Raw genomic sequence first — 8,582 nt, 5'->3', positions numbered from 1 at the left:
ATAAATCAATTGTAGTTTCATTCTCTTTTGATTCGAATTCAGTTTCTTTGTTATATTTTCTTTCTTCTTTCTCTTTTTTTCCATTCTTCCTTGATGTATTTCAGCTTGTAAAATTTCAGTTCAGCAATCTAATTCTTTTTGATTCATTCAAATGGTCATGAATTGTACTTGAAGTTTCTTGAATAAGGGTGTTATTATAGATTGATTCGGCCAACTAACCTTCAAAACTCAGATCTGAATTCTCAGATCTGAGATTGCAAGATCTGAATTGCTTGAAAGAGAATTCAGATCTGCAATTTTCAGATTGGCCGAATGGATCTAAAGCTTGGAATTCCTAGAGTGCTTGAGAGAGACTCTAGGAATTCAAATCTACTATTCAAGAACTGAATTGAGTGCAAGGTTAGAAATAACTTGCACAATTCAGTTGGTGATCAATTCATATTTGAATTGATGCCTTAGAAGCGTTTGAAGAAATGCATGCATGGGGATTAGATTCTTGCTAGAGATAGAAGAACCGTCACTCATGCATAGGATGAACATGCGCTTGAGAGAGGCTGTTCATGACCTTGGGGTTTCACCAAACCAAGGCTCAATCATGATTTATTCGAATGATCCAAATTGATAGATTGCTGAATTCTGAAATTGACATTTACTGCTTACACTTCTAACCTGATTTGAAGGCAATTGGGCCAATGATTTAGATAGATTTTAATTTAGGATTTTTTAGCTTTCATTAAAGTTTTGATTTATTTGTTGATCAGATAAGAAGTGCTCAATTTAGTATTGGTAATTGTTTCCTAAATCCTCGTGGGAACGATACTTCACTCACTACTTTATTACTTGAACGGCTAATGCACTTGCTAGTGTCACAATGAGCCACACATCAAGTTTTTGGCGCCGTTGCCGGGGATTTAGGGAAGCAATATTAGGAAACATTGGGCATTCTTAATCTGGTCTCAGTCATCATTGCATTCATAGATGGTTTTAATTGCTTCATTTTATATTTTAGCTTTGAATGCAACAACTGTACTGATTTAATTTGTTTCTTCTTTCTTCAGTAGATTACTTCCTTTCCTTGTTTCAGTTTCATTTTAATAAAGGTAGATTTGATTTCCTTTCAATCTTGGTGTTGTTACCTTCAAAAAAAAAAAAAAGAAGAAAAATTTATAACAACATAAGTGTTGCAGATCTGAGTTGCATTCGACACTCAGATCAGCAGAACTCAGACCTGCAGCACTCTGCCAAAAAGACTTAGTTAGTTTGTGTTTCAGCCTTTTATTTTTATTTTTTTTCTTTACAAAAAGAAAAAAAATTTTATAGAGTGAAAAGGAGAAAAAACAAAGAGATCATATGAACAAAAAGAGGGGCAATTGAGAATTTAGATCAGCACTCAGATCTGAGTTCAGATCTGAATTCTGCTACAGCAGATTTGCAACAGTTCAGATCTGAGTTCCTCTTAACACATATCTGAACTGATGCAAATTTGAGGTGAATTGGGTGTCATAACCACCCCAATTTACCCTAGGACACTTCTGCTACTCCTCAAAGGCAATTTGGTAGCAATGACTGAAGGTAAGGCAATTGAGAATTCAGATCCAAACTCAGACTTGAGTTCAGATCTGAATTCTGCTGTTACAGATCTGCTCAGTTCAGATCTGAATTCCTCTGAACTCAAATCTGAACCGATGCAAGTTTGAGGTGAATTGGGTGCCATCACTACCCCAATCCACCCTATGATACATCCAACCTGCCTCAAGGGTGAATGGATAGCAAGGAATGAGAGAAATTCAAATCTGAAATGCAGTTGATATGATGTGAGGACTGAACTGATACAGAGCATACTATGAATTCTGGGTGGACTGAATTCTTGGCTTTACCCACTTGTACCCAATTCCTCAAATAATTCAATGAAAGCAGCAGTGCATTCCACTAGCATTCAGAGCTGTAGCATGGCTGCTACAGTACAGCAATTAGCATGAAACTCCACTGCTGATCTAGTTAGCTCTCTTTCCCATTGATGATCTACTTCATATTTGATTGCTGATTTAGTGTAGCTGGTAGATGTAGTTCTTCAGATGTAGTTCTTCAGCATTGCATTCATAGTTGGTTTAATTTGCTTAATTTTTCATTTTTTCTTTGAATGCAACTGTTGTATTACTGTAGTTATGCTTCTTTTCTCTTTAGTAGATTACTTTATTTTCCTTGTTTCAGTTTAATTTTAATAAAAGGAGACCTGTTTTGCTTTCTATCTTGAAGTTATTACCCTCTAAAAGAAAAAAAATCACAAAATCATGAGTGTTGCAGATCTGAGTTGCATTCGGCACTCAGATCTGCTATAGCAGAACTGCAGCACTCAACCAAAAAAAAAAAAAATTAAAATGAGTTCAGATCTGAATTGCATTCATCAATCAGACCTACACTCATCCAAAAAGATTTTGGTTGCATTGCTGTATTTTGTTTTAGATTTATATAAAAAAAAAGAAAAAAAATAGATAAAGAAAAGAAAAAGAAAAAGAAAACAATGAAAAAATAGCATGTGAGTTTTCAAATCTGAAACTCAGATTTGAAGTTCAGATCTGTGCTCAGCCGGTTGCAGGACTGCATTCTGCTAGGTTCAGATCTGAGTTCATCTAAACTCAGACCTGAACCCACTCTATTTTGATGTGAATTCGGGTAGTGACAGCACCCAATTCACAATTTGATGCATCAGACTTGCCTCATTGATGAAAATTTAAGCCATGAATGGTAAAATCAGTTTTGAAGTGCATGAGAATCAGTGGCAGTATAAGTACATAATCTGAAATTTTTGTGAACTTGATGTTTTGTTATCTTTTAAATCACTTGCACCCAATCTGAATTGGTTGTATTGGATTAGGACTGATGTTTGTGAGGTCCAAAAAGAGCTTCATATTTTTGATGTAATGGTATTCAGATCTGAATCAAGGCTGCTTTCATTATAAAATTGCAGATCTGATTTCAAGTCTCTGCAATCAATTGAGGCATACAAGACATTTAAGTTGGGACTTGAAAGAGAAGTCTTAAGCTCTTGGGATCAAACTTATTTCAGACCTAACTGCAACAGATTTTAGACCTACTTATTGATATTAGGTTTGGAGTTTTTGTAAGTGACTGTTCTCAAAAGTTAAGTTTTCAAATCTAATTTTTTTTTGGTTAGAACTTGAAGAGCAGCTTAAAGATCATAAATTCAGCAATGATTGTAGATCTGTTTACAGTAGATTTTAGATTTGTTTACTTATGTTCATTTAAGTTTAGAATAGTGTGTAATAAACTCCATTGCTGATTTAGCTAGCTCTCTTTTCCATCGAACATCTACTTCACACTTGAATGTTGGTTTAGTTTCAGTAATGGAGCTATGTTTTTCTAGTTTGCAAATTTATTAGTGTGGATCAGATCTGCGTACGTTCACTTACATTGCTGAAATTCTAATGCAGATCTGAGCACACAACCAAAAAAAAAAAAGAAAAAATCAAATAACTTTGGTAGTGTGCTGATTTCAAGAACTCTTAGACTTCTAGGCTAGTTTCAATCTTGTAAATCACTTGCATATCAGATTCCAAGAGATATTTATATTGGCTTTTGATCTTGTTTTTTTTAAATTTATTTATTTATTTATTTTTTTTGTTAGATAGAATTCAAACTTCTTGGCCTTGTAAGTTTCTGTTGTGTATTACAGATTGGTTAAATTATTTACATTGTTTGGAATTGTGTATAGTAGTCTTTTTATTATTTGGTTTAAATTATTTTTAGTTAGAACAAAGCTCTTGATCTCTCTTGCAAGTAAATTCTAGCAGAAGAGGCTCCCACCAAAAGAACTCTTGCATATCTGGAAATTAATCTTCAGGAAGTCCTCTATACACCCTTCTCTTTACTTGGAATTTCTCTTGCTAGCTTTATTGTCACTGCCTAACACTACGAACATTGAGGACAATGTTCATCTCAAGTGTGGGGGAGTGAGCCCGAGGCTAGGGTATGGGGGCTGAAATCATTCACCCCAACACACATATGCAGGCAATGACATAACCAAAAAAGACTGGAACCCCTCAAGTTCATTACTATTTATTTGATGATTTTTAAGAAGGAATTCAATGAGTTGAGGGAGACTGATGTACTTGTTAAGTTTTTATTCTTGTGAATGACCCAATTTGATATATGCATGAGAAAATGGGAGCTGAATATGCTTTTCAGCATGACTAGCCCTAACTATCTTCATGTGTATGGAAGCCCTTGATTTCATGGTTAATGTTCAAGAGAGCTAGTGCACATCTGAAGTGCTGATTCTTGAGGTTCAATAATTGCAAAGAAGGACAAAAGCCCAAATTGACTCCGCTATTCTGAGCTGAATAGTAAAACTAGCAGCTTAGAACATGAGTCCTATTTACCTACCTCAAGCAAGTGACCAGTGTGAGATGGAGCATAAGATGCACTCACACCAAAAAAAAAAAAAAGAGAGAGAGAAAAGTGTGTGAGATGGAGCATAAAATGCACTCACACCGAAAAAAAAAGAAAAAAAAAAGAAAAGGGTGAGATGGAGCATAAGATGCACTCACCCCTAGAATTAAGAAATTGTGGTGATAGCTGAGGTTCAAAGGGGCACTCTAAAGTTGAAATATGTACAGGCACACTTGACCTAATACATACTGATGTATGTGGTCCCATGAGTGTTAGAACACGAAATCAACACATGTATTTCATCACCTTCACAGATGATTTCTCACGATATGGTTACGTGTACCTAATGAGACACAAGTCTGAATCCTTTGAATAGTTCAAAGAGTTTAGACAAGAGGTCGAGAAACAATTGGGGTGAGAAATTAAAGCCCTTCGATCTGATCAATGTGGCGAGTATCTCTCTAACGAATTCAGGAACTAGTTAAAGGACAATGGGATAGTATCACAATTAGCTCCTCCTGCTACACCACAACTTAATGGTATTTCAGAGAGGCGGAATAGGACCTTGTTGGATATGGTCCGGTCACTTCTCATACACTCAGAGTTACCCACATCCTTTTGGGGTTATGCATTAGAGACTGTGATTTATGTGCTGAATCGGGTTCCAACCAAATCGGTTACGAATACTCCATATGAACTTTTGACCGAAAAGAAACCAAGTGTCAGACACTTGAAGATTTGGGGTTGTCCAGCACACGTTAAAAGAACGAGTGCAGACAAGTTGAAAACCAAGACCAGTCATTGCCTATTTGTAGGCTACCCAAAAGGCTCTATAGGTTACCTTTTCTATGACCCAAGTGAACAGAAAGTGTTTTGCAGTCGAAATGCCCAATTCTTGGAGACCAATTACATCCTGGACACCCATCGTCAAGAAATTATTCTTGATGAGGAGAGCTCAGGAGTAGTGGGAGATGTCCCACAAGTTCCAGGTAGTGACCAACCTAGAAAATCCACTGAGGTATCCAGGCCACCAGTCCGTTATGGTTATGACCAAGATAGTTACCTGGTAGAAACCTTGACTAGTGAGGAGGATCCCGTGACTTACGTGGAAGCTATGTTGGACATAGATTCCCAGAAGTGGGTGGAGGCCATGAGAGCAAAGATGGACTCAATGGAGACCAATGAAGTCTAGACTCTAGTAGATCCTCCCTCCGAGGTAAAAGCAATCGGTTGCAAATGGACTTACAAGAGGAAGAAGGGCCCCAATGGTAGGGTTGAGACCTTCAAAGCTCATCTGATGGCGAAATGGTACACTCAGAAAGAGGGCATCAATTATGAGGAAACCTTTTCGCCTGTGGCCATGCTTAAATCCATTAGGATCCTGCTAGCTGTAGCAGCATACCATGATTATGAGATTTGGCAGATGGATGTCAAAACTGCATTCCTGAATGGAGATCTTACTGAAAATATCTATATGCAACAGCCGCAAGGCTTCATAGTTGTGGGTTAGGAAAACATGGAATGTAAACTCAATAGATCCTTTTATTGACTTAAGCAAGCTTGTAGAAGTTGGAATATCCGTTTTGACTCTGCTGTCAAATCATTTGACTTTGAGTAGAATCTGGATGAACCCTATGTTTATAGGAAGTATAGTGGAGATAATGTTACCTTCTTGGTTCTGTATGTAGATGACATTCTACTCATTGGGAATGATGTAGGAATGTTGAGTACGATGAAAGTATGGCTTTCACAGCAATTCTCCATGAAAGATCTTGGAGAAGCCTCCTATATACTGGGTCTTCGACTCTATAGAAATAGATCGAAGCGGATAATAGGATTATCCCAATCTGCCTACATTGACAAAATAGTCAAAAGATACAGCATGAAAAACTCCAAGAAAGGAAATGTTCCTTTCAGGCACGGAGTCACTCTCTCCAACAAGATGTCTCCCAAGACTTCTGAGGAGATTGATGGCATGAAAGGCATTCCCTATGCCTCTGCCGTAGGGTGCATCATGTATGCCATGTTGTGCACTCGTCCTGACATTTCTCAGGCAGTGAGTGTAGTAAGCAAATTTTAGGCCAACCCAGGGCAGGAGCACTGAACTACTGTGAAAAACATACTTAAGTACTTTCGAAGGACAAAAGAGTTTTTTCTAGTATTCGATGGTAGCTCACTATAGATCCAAGGGTATACAGATGCCGATTTCTAGTCAGATCCAGATGATAGAAAGTCTACATCTGGATATGTTTTCATGATAGGATCGTGTGCTATTTCCTGAATGTCAGCAAGCAGGGGACTTGAGTAGCAAATTAAAATTCCACAACCGAAGCCAAACACATTGCCATAAGTGTGGCTGCCTTATGAATGAAAGTGTTCATTCCTGAATTTGGAATTCAGCATATCACCCATTCCACTGTTGTGTGACAACAGGAGGGTGATGTTAAGAGGTAGCAACAGTGGAAAATGTAGCAGATCCATTGAAAAGCCACTACCACAGAAAGTGTTTGAGAAACACGTGAAAAGCATGGGACTCCGGCTAGTACCTGATTGGACCTAAGTACAAGTGGGAGCTGTTAGATAGTTTGGTATGCCCTTAGCTTCAATCAAAATGATGTATTTTATGAGTTTATTGTAAATGAATAAAAGTACATATTTGATTCATGTTCCCTTGGTATGTTTCTGTGTAATAACCTTAAACTGGACACTTAATGAGACTCGTGTTAGTTTAGAATGTTCACAGCCAGTGGGTCGGTCTGGGGACACCTATCCTAACAAGACTGACACTGTGGTGCCACCAAGTCGGTTGGGGTGGCTTGTCTCAGCTACCGGGGTGAGACCCTAGGCACATACAATGTAGGATTAATTGAATCTTTGAACCAGACCTGATTTCCAATATTGCCCTGGACCTTGAAGATTGATGGGCAAAACTAAAAAGTTACACCCGACCCATAGACTCGATTAGGGTACTACACTAGGTGTCGGATTGGGCTGTTTTGGATGTACCAATCAGTGAGATCCTTAGCGAGGGTCAAAACCTGGGTATGTTGGGAGATGGCTGATCTAATACATACTGATCTAAATTGATAGAATTGGGCCCAAACCCTATCCACTTAGAAAGTCCAAGATCTAAATTTCATTTAGATCTAGAAACCTCATAATTAGATTAGGAGATGGCTGATCTAATCTGTAGATAAGATAAGGGTTATCCCTTATCACTTAAAGGGACTTCTAATCCAAATATGATTTGGGTTAGCAACTCCTAATGGGATTAGGAGTTGATCCCTTTGAGTCTATAAAAGGAAGAGGGGGCGGCAACCTTTAGACATGCAAGCTACATACTCTTGTCTTCAAAGCTGAGATTACAAGAAGAGAGAATTTTGCACCCTACAAATACTCTCTTGCCACCTCTTTCCTGCAGCCGCCGCCTCTAGCAGTTCGATCTCCACTTCTTGGGAGAAATCAAGATTTGATCTTGTTACCAATCTTTTGGAGAAAAGATTGGTGGGAGTTGTATTGCCAAGCCGTCCAGTTGATTTTGCGAAGGGTCAAATTCTTTTGGAAGAACATTGTTGATTCTGCTCCACCCTGCAATGTGCCATCTTCAGTGGGAGCAAATTTTGGATCCTTCCTTGGGCGTGAACACCTCCATTGGGAGATACTGCTTCTCTGTATCAGGTATTATTCCTCCCTACTCCTTTTGGTTTAGATCTGGTTTAGTTTATAATTCAAGAATAATCCTTGAAAATATGATTTTCTAAATGGGGAATTCGATTTCCAGTTGAAGGGAGAGAAAAATTTTTGAAATTTGCCCCCTTATTCCGCAATCTTTGGGCGTCCATGTGATGGATTTTCTATCCCTTCACCCACTCCTTTTAATCGCCACCTTTCAGCCCTAGGCACCTCAATCTCCACCATCCATTTCTGTGCACCCAAATCTCAGCCCTACATACTATTGGGTGCCCTCTCCTTCTCTCATTCGCCTTAGGATCACCCCAAAACCATCCTAACCCTTCATTAAAAACCCTATGGCACCCATATCTTTGCTAAAACCCAGCTGCTGCCCCCCTCTTTCTCTCTAATCCTACTTCTATCCTCCCTTCTATCTAAAAAGGACCCAAGGGCTCCTAAGAAGGAGTTGGATTCTGCCCCCAAGTAAGATGAAAGGCTGA

This window comes from Nelumbo lutea, chromosome 2 (genome assembly GCF_056320005.1).
Source record: "Nelumbo lutea isolate HS-2025 chromosome 2, American lotus-T2T, whole genome shotgun sequence".
In the NCBI taxonomy this organism is placed as follows: Eukaryota; Viridiplantae; Streptophyta; class Magnoliopsida; order Proteales; family Nelumbonaceae; genus Nelumbo; species Nelumbo lutea.
Note: the sequence above shows the minus strand (reverse complement) of the source record.